General features: G+C 41.0%; 1 protein-coding gene across 3 annotated transcripts in view; it reads right to left on the bottom strand.

Annotated features, from left to right (window-relative positions):
* The window catches only part of znf536 (zinc finger protein 536), a 114,054-nt gene that overhangs the window by 38,362 nt on the left and 63,930 nt on the right, over positions 1-11,762 (bottom strand). The gene's annotated exons all lie outside the window — the stretch shown is intronic.

Here is an 11,762-nt window from a genome sequence, read left to right as displayed (position 1 = left end):
AAAAAAAAAAAAAAGAGAGAGGGGAATAATTTTAGCCTGGAACCTGGCGGAAATTGTGAAGTGAGCCTTTTTTCTTCTTCTTTTTCTTAAATATGCATTCTTTTCTCCACTCCTCTCTTGCCACTTCTCTCTTCACCCACCACCACCCCCCGGCCGACAGAAGGTGGCTCTCTCCTTCAGTTAAAGGGCTATGCCTCTGCCCAGCTAGGAGAAGAGGAATGGTGCCATAAGTTTCTCCCTGGCACTGGCCCACCTTTGTTTTCCACCCCTACTCAAGTCTGTTTCAGGCTTCAAAGAGCATTGGAAAAAGAAACACACACACACACCCTTACACACACAGAGTCACACATCCATACTCATAGAAACGTCTGAGGGAGCACTGATGTCTCACTAACTTTATCATTCTAGCAGGGTGATCATAGCCCCGTTGAGAGGCTGTGGATGGTGCTTGAGGGTCTGTGAGCGTTGGAGTGCTTGTGAGGTACTTACGTGTTTGTATGTGTGTGCATTGTCCACCACTGCTTGCATGTATGCATGAGACCAAGAGCAGGCAGATGGGGACAGAGGTAGGTGTCTTTTAGGACATGAAGACAAAAGCAATTACTAATATGTGTGTGTGTGTGTGTGTGTGTGTGTGTGTGTGTGTGCGTGCGTGTGTGTGTGTGTGTGTGTGTGCGTGTGTGTGTGTTTGCACACAAACACATACACAGTTGGTGTTATGCGCATTTGTGTGTGTAATGCTATAATAATCAGGGTGTATATTCATCATGTCCCCTCTCAGTCTGTGTTGGCAGGAAGTGGTGTGGTTACCATTAGTGAAGGATGACTAGCTTGCTGCCTCGCTTACCAGGGTACGGCTGGATTGCTGTTTGCAGGGTCGTGCCAGGAGAGGAGAGCATTAGGGATGAGAAAAGTTAAAAGCATAAACAGAAAGAGCAAATGGGAGGGAAGAGCCCCTTTGAGAGGACGTATGGAGTTACAAGGATGTTTAAGAAGGAAAAATAGAATAAATAGAGGACCAAATATGTGATGGAGGAGTTGAAGGAATAGGAACCCCCCCAAAAAATGGAGCAGTGTGCACACCTAAGAATGACAAGCATCCTGTTGCACTGTCTCTTTAACGCTGAATAAAACAGAACTCCTCCCTTAGCAGCCATTGATTTCCTATTCATTCCTGAGCGTGCTAACTCAACAGCAAGCACAATAGGCCAATCATCAAACTCAGCTACAGTCCCACCATTTCTATCCCACCCTTAATCCATCTGGCACTGGTCAGAGTCTATACTGTACAGGGCATCAATGCTCTGCACACCACAGCCATTAGTGGTGTTACTCTCGGTCAATGAAAATGAATCAATTAGGCCTCATTAAGGATGCATATTAAGGTGGAGTAATTATCTGGTGAGGGATGTAGCTACACCAATCGATAGCTCGGGAGCATAAATGCACTCTTAAAGACACATATTACTACAGGAGATGAAGACTTTTTACAAGGTCTCTTTGGAGAGGGAATTCCACGGTGGGTAAATCCGTGTCATGGATACACACACTACGTGATTGTTTGTGTGTGTGAGTCAGATGGGCTGCAGCCCAGTCCGGCTGTAAATCCACAGACCTGGGACGTGTCCTGTTTCCTCTGCTATGAGCTTGCCCAGTGTCTCAGAAAATGAAGTGAGACGATTTATGTTGGGGCTGGAAGCATCCCTCCACTGGTGTGTATGACTCAATCGCCACATACTCACACACACACACACACACACGCACGCACGCACGCACACACAGAGGGAGGAACACCACTGCTAAGTGTACAAGTGGTGAAAAAAAAGACGCTTTTATTTTGTAATGCTTAAATGGATTAGGCTCCTGATTAGGTGATACTGGAGCAATTGTGTAAATCTTTCTAGAAACTCTCAAACCTTTTCACATTTTGTCACTTTTCAACCAAATGCTTTGGGGAGATTTTAGGTGATACAATACAAAGTATCATATTATTACTGTAAACAAACAGCTACATCTGAATAGTGTGGCATGTATTTATGTGGTCTTTTGGGGTGTGTCTCTACCAGCTGTGCACATCTGGAAACTGAAATGTTTGACCATTCTTCTGTCAAATTTGATTAAGAAGATTTGTGAACAAAACATCCCAGTCTTGCCACAAATCTTTTGTTTAATTTAGGTCTGGGTTTGACTAGGCTATTCTAACGCATGGATTTGATTTGATCTTAGCCATTCTAATTGTAGACCTGACTGGAAGCTTAGGGTTGTTGTTCTGCTGAAAGGGGAAGCGCCACCTCACGCCCAACATGTATGGAAAAGGACCAAAGCAACAAAAACCTTTATTCTGAAGGGATAGTATGTGACTAAATTAGCAGTTTGCTACATTGAATAATTTATCCCTAAAGGTATGTGGACTTCCCCCTAAAGTGGAACTGAAAGCTCAACTGACACCAAACGTGGTATACATGTCGCCACCCCAAAAACCAACACTTAAAGTGAAGAAGTATTTGATGGATTATACTTTAGTGGCAATTTGCCACTTTCACCTATTTATTTTCCAATGTATGTTTTACTATTGTCTGTTGTAATGTCGATCCAAAACTCTGCCCAAGTGAATACAATTGCTGTCAGGCTCTCTTGGGAACTCAAATACACTTTTACACTATTTTGTTTTAGATGGTACAAATTCTCTCACACCGTCTTGTTACATGACACTGTATACGATTGACATTTTTATTTGGTCACACTTGTAAGTGGGAAGGTGCTGAAGTAGAGGTGTTACACTCAGACATACTATGCTAGAGAGTTCAAGCACCGTTCCCCTACCTACTCTACCTGGCAAGCACGGAAGGTTCTGGTATTGTCACATAGATTGCACAAAGCAACAGGGTGTCAATGTGTTATTTCATTTTCTAAAATGAATTTGAAATTTTAGTACGCAGAGCCACAAAATGTAGCAAATTTAGCATAACTTCATACCGTTGATTGTTTTATGAGATGTCAGCCTCCGTTTTTAGCAAAGGAAGCTGCTTTTTAAATGCTACTCTCTCGTTCACTGACTATCCACATCCAAAACACACACATTTGCATGCACAAAGTAACACATACACACCCACACACACGCACACACACACACACACAATCCCATGCATAACGCCTATTAAAGAGCACGCTTTGTCCCAGTCGCATAATTTTAATTTGTTATGAAGGTCATTGACAGCAAGTAATAATCACCATTGGGGATCTAACAATTTGCCATTTTGGAACATTGAGGCACTGATGACTCAACTATTAATAGACTCAAGCCCCCCCACCCCACTTTCACCCTACTGCCTACATCCCCTTTCTTTGTAAATGGACAAAATGCACAATATATTTTACAAGGAAACAGTACACAAACACCAGAACATTTAGAGAACATTTAACTTCATCCCACATAGTGTCTGCTGTCTCTTAAATTTGTATAAATGCTCACAGGATACTAAAAGAACCATCCAGAACCTAAAATACAACCTTCCAGAACCTGCTGCGAGTCCTGGGCTGCCAATCACCAACACCCTGATGCCACCTCCCTCTTCCCCCAGTGCCACACGCACACACACACACCCACACACGCACACACACCCTACCATCACCACCCTTTAGAGACAAGGGTCCAGAAAGACACAATGACAAGTTTTATTTTAGCCCAACTCATTTACTCTGTGCTCCAATATCACCCAAGCCCCCTCCGACAAATGCGTCTAGCATTTGTCGCCAAACAAACAAGTCCAAGCTTAAGCTATTTTTATCAAGTGTACGAGCGTTTGTTCTTGTTAGGAGTTTGTCAGTGTTTGGGGCGAATGAAATTGGAGCAGGAATCCTTTATCTTACGGAGGCTCAACAACTCAAGACTAATTGCAAATTAATCTGGATCGGGATATCTGCACTGAGAGGGGCTCAATGAGAACTCGTGGCGAGTTAGACGAACTAGTTGTTATGTATTTATGGCGGAGCGTTGTGCATGCAGAAGCAGAGGAAGGCCGGAGATGGAGGCAGCCAAAACCCAAAAGACAGAGTAGCACATAATTGCCTGCTTTTCTACATCCAAGCAGCCATATCAAGGCTGGAGGATTGTGGATATTAATAATTTATCATCAGCTTGATAGCACAGAGCATGATGAAGTTTTTATTGGTGGAAGTTTGGTGTGGCTGTTTTAGGTTTCTCCTTGTGGGTTGAACACGATCACTGCACTTGTGGAGAAGGTCGAGTATCTTTTTGTTATGTACTAAATACTACCAAGCTGAAATAAATAACTTTCTTCATCAAGTCCTGATGATTTCAGTATAACAACAAGCCAGGGTCAGATCTTCTATAGGAATTAACATGCTAGCAATACAATTAGGAGCCCATAGTATGGCACTTCTGCATGTTTTGAGACAGGCTGCTATCTTCCAGTCTTATATATTTCTGCTGTGGCTATGGGAAGCATGACTACTATCAGAAGTGATTTCCAACACTTGATCGTGAAATGATCTCTGGAATGGACTGAAAATCTGACTTGAGACCATGCTGGATGGTAGTTAAGTTCCTGCTGAGGAAATGGGCTTTGATTTGCTGTCTGGTAGCCAGGGTATGTCGCTCTCAATTACTCACTCTGTCTCTACAGCTAGTGTACTCTGTTCTCCCCCAAGTCCTATGGTGGGGAACCTCTGGGCACCTTGACTGTCGTTTAACTGCTTGTGGCATGAAGCAGCTGAGGAAATTGGTCATTAAATCCAACGAGCTAGGACCAAACCCCCAGTGCCCCAGATCTGTTACCAATCAGATAGCCCTCTTTTACAGCAGTGACGGAAAGGAATCTAACACAGCCTGAAGCACACATTAGGTCGCCGCAGCTCAACGCCGCTATTAGCAGTTACTGTAACAATGGCTGAGAAATTTATTCAACTTTAAACATATCTCAGCAGCTGGAGCACTCCTGTCCCCAGAGAGCGTGGGTAATTTCTTCCTCACATGTTTCAAGCACAGCTCCTAAATATACCGTAATGCACCTGTAAAGAATGTAGGCTACACGGAGCTGAAATAAAATGGGATTACATTAGACTTATACACTGGTAATATCTACTGGGCCACACTTAAAAACGATAAAGTTACCATCTAGATTCCAGAACAGGGCATGAAATGAAGGAAGACATGGTCAGTAAGGATGTCATCCTGGTTAATTACAGTAATCGCTCACATTATCTGTTAAAGTCTGTCAGCAAAGACATTTAACCATTGATGAGAGAATTGTGTAAAGTTACCAATTTTTATTTGCCTACAGACTGATATATTTCTGTGTAATAAAGTTTTAGTTGTTTTACTTCCAAAACAAAATAGAAGATGAATGGGTAGGTGGAATTCAGAGGTAAAGTGTCAGTTCTAAGGTAAGGTAGACAGAGGTATTAAAGTCACTGTTAACAAAAAGCAATTGGAATTGCGCTCAACAAACTGATGAAATATGTAATGTAAATGTCCTACAGAGTTGAGATAATGCATGACTGAAACCTGATTGAATTGTATCAAACCATCTGGTGTCATCATATTTTTAATGATCTGCTTAATACATTTTTTTCAAATTTTGCCAGTGAAGGTGACAGTGAAGTCCACACAGGTGGGCACAAGTCTCTCTAAGAGAACTATCAGCCCTGTGGCTGATTTGAGGACTGAGGCAAACGTAGAGGACTATGGCAAATGATACAAGTTTTATGTGTGTGGGGTTGGTTAGACCCCATTTCTACATACAAGGGTATATGACCAAATTGAGTTATTAAAAATGATGATGGAAAAAGTAGTATGTTTTTATTAATATGGAGAGAAATCTTTTGTCCAACAGGGCAACATTTTTTTATTTTTTTATTAGTTAAATAATTGACAGTTACCGTAATATAAATGCTCCAAAGGTGCGGGTGTTTTGTAACCAAGGTCAGGGAGAATATGAGAGGGAGGGGTAATTGTATTCCTAATGGTCTGAACCTTATTAGAGAAAAATGATAAAACTTGTCTATCAACAGAGGGCTTAATGTAAAGTGGGGGAGGGCTTATCGTGTGGAAAATGATACCAGAGGAGCCCCTGTGGTAATTTTAATGTTTAACAGCATAAGATGAGAAAAATGTATTTAGATAATAGTTTTTTATTTACTTTAGCATTCAGAACTCTAAGAGAGAAATGCTTAGTAAAAACAAAAACAAGCTCACTCAAGGAGCGTTCTATAGAGAGATTACATTTTTTTATTAATGCTGACATTTTGTTTTTCTTCAACAGTTTTCATAAAATAAACAGAATCCTTGCATGCAACGTTAGAATCTGACAGGTTCTTTTAGTAAAAAGTAAAGATGTCTGTAGTCAGTTTGTAAAAGTTGCTTGTTGGTGTCATACCTATAACAAAAATGTTTCCTGTTGCTTTCTTTAGGAAATGACCTAGAAAAGATGAGTCATTTAGCAACTTCACTTACTCTCTTACTCAGATATTTAATGTCTTCTCCAGATATGAGGGTAACTTGTTTACAGAATCGCCAAAAGAAGCTAAGGTTTCTCTAGTTAGTTGCTGTAAGGTTTTGGCCAGTGATGCCCAAAGTGGGTCCTGGAGGGCCTGCATCCTGCATGTTTTAGTTCTCACCCTGGTTTAACGCACCTGGATCTAATAATGACTCATTAGAAGGTCTAAGAAGAACTCTGACATGCTGAAAAGATTGTTACTACCACCAGGGAGAGAACTAAAACATGCAGGATGCCGGCCCCACTTTGGGCACCCTCAGTTTAGACGGCAGGATGCTTTGGACAGTAGTTGGTATCATGTGTCTGTAGAGGCAGCGACTAATTAAAGACACACCTCACCATTCTCATAGTTTTTTCAACAACACTTGACAGGCAAAAACAACCGATCGACCAAAAAAATGATGCTTTTAATTTGAAGTCGTAAAATCTCTGTACAGTAAGAATATCTCAGAAAATATTACTCCATGTCCTTCATAAAGTACAGTATGAATTATTTCATACATTCATTTAACTTCATGGTTTGCCTTGAAGGGCTCATGGAAATTAAATCTTAGGTTGTTTGGAGGAATAAAATACATGGAAATGTGGATGAAAGAATGGAAAAAATTTTACTTGACATTAGATATGAATGTAATTGCAGAATAAATGTAAATTAATTTACACATATTTCTACTCGCCCTCTTATGGACTGACAACCTGTCCAGAGTGAACCCCTCCTACAACCTAACGTTAGGTCAAAAGGTCAACATGCAACCCAGAATCCATATCCCAAAGTCCATAGCCCATAACAACCATTATGGAATGACGCAGCCACATAAAACAGAGCAAGTTCATTGTGATCAAAAGCTACTTTGAGTTTGGTGAGAACTCATTAGATCATAAAACATTGAAATGTCTGAGTGAAGTATATTAGCAGTAATTTCATCTGGTGAAGTAACTTTTTGCCAATATTATGTTCTGTTGAAATGGAAGGGCTTTAAACTCAACATCATGTTGTCTTGATGTATCAGACTCTTATTTTGAAGCAACAGCAAAGTAGTTATTGATTTGTGTTGAAACTGTCAGTTAATAAAGACCGATAGAGACAACAGTCGTTCTTATTTATCACGCCGCATCTTATCAGCCAAAAACTAAAGAGTTATTTCACTGTTTTTGGTCTGAAATTCATCATCTCTTGTTCAAAATTTTAAATACTAAGATTGAACAATCATTGTGATTTCTAAAATGTTTAGATTTTGAAACCACAACAAGAGATTATTTTTGTATCAGGACCACTTTAGGATTAGAGTAGTTTTAAGTGAGATTAGTTAACACTTTGCTCTATTGTGCATCAAAAATGTGGATTCCTACTTTTCCCTGAAATATTATACATCTCATGAGCTGTACATTTTGCTTCACCATCACAATCTATTAAAAAAATGTTCCCATAAGAAATACAGAAACGAACCAAATAATTTCTTAAGGCTGAACCGCAATAAATAAATAAGCTAAAATAAATTTCCTACCAAAAAAAGAAACCCAATTACACCAACCCTGATAACTCCCAGTTTGACAAAAGGTCTTTACTTGGATCTCTGTGACTTTCCAAGACTGACTGATCTCATCTACAAAGGAAAAGGGCAGACATTTTGCAAGAAGGTAAATACTTTAAATGCTAGCATGGGGAGTGTCTTCGATTTGTCCTTTAGGAAGATGCTGCGAAGCGATACACCGTGCACTTCCGTCCTCTTCTCTCATTCATTTGCCTTACAAACTGTTTGCTCTTTTCACTGCTTCTTCTGTCACTGCAAAATGCATGGCCAGCAATATGGGGGAAAGGAAAAAAAAAAAAAAAAAAAAACTACACACACTTGTTGCCTGGAGTTTATCTCTATATTATTCTCACCGCTCCTTTCGTTCATTTCAGAGAATAAGATAAATGAACAACGTACATTTTGTACACCTGTCCTCCCCTCCCCACCTTCATCTTTCCCTAACGATAAGGGATTTCATTAACATGGGAATGCTTGGGCTGAAAGAAACATAATTGCTTCGGTGTTGTTGTCCTCTCTGCTGCCGACGCCCTAATTTCCTCCTCGCCTTACTCTTGACTGTTAAGTGATCATTATATCAACACAGGAGATGGGCCAAGGGTAAAATATTGACAAACCGCGGTCACGTTTGTGTGTAACGTTAACTGGGGACGTATGCACTTGCTGGTGAGGAGAACCATTTAAAGAAGAAAGAAAACGCTAAGGATGTACAGTGAGTCGTATGATCAACAATAATAAAAATCTCAGGTCCTGTCAACGTTTTAAAACTGGGCCCAGACTTCCCCCACCTCCACGTTGTCCCTGACGGATAACTGTATGTAAAAGATACATAATTTCCTGACTTGCCATTTACACAGCATTGCACCTGAAAGCCAAGTGGCATAATAGACAGTTTAAAATGTCAGCGAAGTAAGAGTAAGAGTAAGTAAGAGAGACAGGTCCGCAGCGGAATCTTAATTAGAACAGCTCCATCTAATGGCAGCGGCTTTCCAAACTGGCTCGTGATGACAGTGGTGTCGAGTAGACATATGCAAACACACACACACACACACACACACACCCACACACGGTCCTGCTGACATACCGTTACCTCAACACACACACACGCACTCTAACATATTTATATGGATGCAAACAGAGAAAAAGACACATTTTACTTCTGTGTATCAATTTAAATTTTAAATGAAGTGAGAAGAAATGGTTCTGAGAGGCATTGAAATTCACAGAACCTGCGCACGCTCTCATTCCGCATGCAGCAGTAGTTGACATCAGTGCAAAATTTGCGAAAGATCCCCTTTCACACAAAGTTAATTTTATTCCTCCAGATGACCAGTCAATGACCAAATCTATCTAGTTATGGCAAAGCATCACAAGAACGTTCAGTGGTAGTCTGGAAACGCATGTATAGGATTTACCTATCTATCCCTTAGCAGACCTGGCTGTTGAGCCCGAGCCAACGCCACATGATTGTGTTAATTAATCTGCCATTGTGAGCGCGGGGAACAGCTGCACGGGCTCTCATGGCGACGTTGTCAAAGCAAAACAATGAAATCTTAAGCTTCCCCAACTGAATCTTCCATTACAAAAGAGCGCCGACAACAGGGCTAAATTCATAAATCCACGGATCAATTTTTACCAGCACTAATATGTGACCTTTAAAAAAAAAAAAAAAAAAAAAGTATAGAGGGTGACGGGGGACGTGTGGGGAGTGGTTGTGTTGTTTAAGCTTAAAATACCATCAGATGTGTAATGTATAGAAGCAAAACAAATATAAAAAAAACACTGCAGACAAGAGGTAGAAAATGAGCAACAGAGACACAATAAAGCAAGAAAAGAGGCAGGGATCAGTGCATCAGAGGCAAACAGATGAGTGCTGGGAATCGCCAGCTGGGCACTGGTATTTTAAAACAAAACGTCTAACACTATTAGCAGGGATCCATCGATCAGCGTTACGTGGTGTTAATTTAGACGAGAGGAGAGGGGGATGGAGGAGGGAAAGAATCACACTTCACAGGAGCCTCACAGGTTATTCCGTCAGAGAACAGAATGTAAAGCGTTTGAAATCCAGACTTGTAATGTTTCCTGACAAGTTATCAACAGAGAAAATTGAACTTAAATCTTTTTTACTGTGGCTTTTTTTTTTTAATATGTGACTCGTTTTCATGAAAGCAGCAGAGAAAAAAAAAAAAAAAAAAAAAAAAGAAAATCTCCCGTTCATTTCGAAACTACATTGACCAAGGGAATACATAAATAAAATTAGGTATACTGCGCTGCCACCACAAATTATGTCTGCAATAACAGACTTCGCAAATAAATGGCTTAGCACCTCTAATCGAGTTCACAAAATGTTGCACTAGACAACCATTTCACTGCATTCATTACAGCTTCGCCGAATTACACTTTTATTGCCCGTAGAAATCGCAGCATTTGTCCCTAATGTGGCAGCCCGCTCAGCTTTGTTTTAGAAACTACAAGATGCCTGGAAGAGATGGAAGATGCAGAGGGTGGCATGGCCTTGGTGCATGCTTGGCACTTCTAGAGAGATGGTGATACACCCCGAAAAAGAAAAAAAAGTCATCAAGATGCCTGGCTCTCAACCCATTCTGCGGCCGAGCCCTTCTGTCTAGCAGAAAGCCCTCCAGCAGCCCACTGAGCGCACAAGATATTAGGAGAGGAGTGATCCACGCCGCTGAACTGTGCTGATCTACCTGATGGATCCTGTGATTTGTGGGCGGCTGTGGAAGGGATGAAGGTGGACGTAAGTGGATTTTTTTTCTAGATCTGGATAAAGGAAAACACTTAGCAGAGCAGTGAATGGAAGCGGTTTAAATGGCCCATAAAGGAGGCAAGACATTTCCTTCTCCATGTGACACTGTCTCTCAATCTGCACCCTGTTTAAGCCTGCCAAACACTAAGTCAAATAGTGACACTGAATATAACTATGAATTGCAAATCTGTTGTTTAGTTGCCATATTTCTGATAGAGTGCCCAAATGTTCCCTTTTTTTTCTTTCTTTTTTTCTTTCCAAGAGTTTTCATTTCGGTCCTTTCACACACGGCGGATACAAACCACTCCGAAAGACTTCTAATGCCGTGAAACACGCTAACGCGTACACATGTGAACATACAACGCTGAAAGCTTGCAGATGGGGACGGGTGACATGGTGCTAACTCGCATCTTCCAAAGTGATGCTCGCTGCAGCATCTCACCTGTCCAACGTGCTTGATTTCAGAAAGCCATCAGATGTTGCATTTACCGCAACGCTGAGCAACGGAGAGAGCATCCGATCAGAAGACGTACGCATCCTGAGGTTTGGTGCACTTCCACTTGACAACTCAACAGGACACTTAGTTGAGCCGGAGTGGGAATTGTTGATGCCAGAAAAAAGGTTGATATCTTGTCATTACGCTCTCCCTCATGGCTTTGTTATATTTACAGCTAATATGTTACAGAATGTGTATCGAATTGGATGAGAAGGACTTCTTTTTTCTTCCCCTCCTGTGCAACTGTGTTGTCGGCTCCCTGATTGTTGGAGTATAAAAATAATCGTCATGGAAATAGATCTCATTGACAACGTGCCATGTTCACACTGTGAGCAGCTTGTGCCTTGTGAACATAATCCAGAAACGTCCTCCAAAAACTTTCCTCCACAAACTTTCAATCCCTCATCCTCTTTTGCCCTTCTCTCCAAAAGATGAGAGGAGCCATTGCC

Source organism: Poecilia latipinna, unplaced genomic scaffold, assembly GCF_001443285.1.
Source record: "Poecilia latipinna isolate Pla-1442-1.1 unplaced genomic scaffold, P_latipinna-1.0 Scaffold1556, whole genome shotgun sequence".
Taxonomy (NCBI): domain Eukaryota; kingdom Metazoa; phylum Chordata; class Actinopteri; order Cyprinodontiformes; family Poeciliidae; genus Poecilia; species Poecilia latipinna.
The sequence above is the reverse complement of the archived record's forward strand: the minus strand, read 5'-3'. Positions and strand labels throughout refer to the sequence as shown.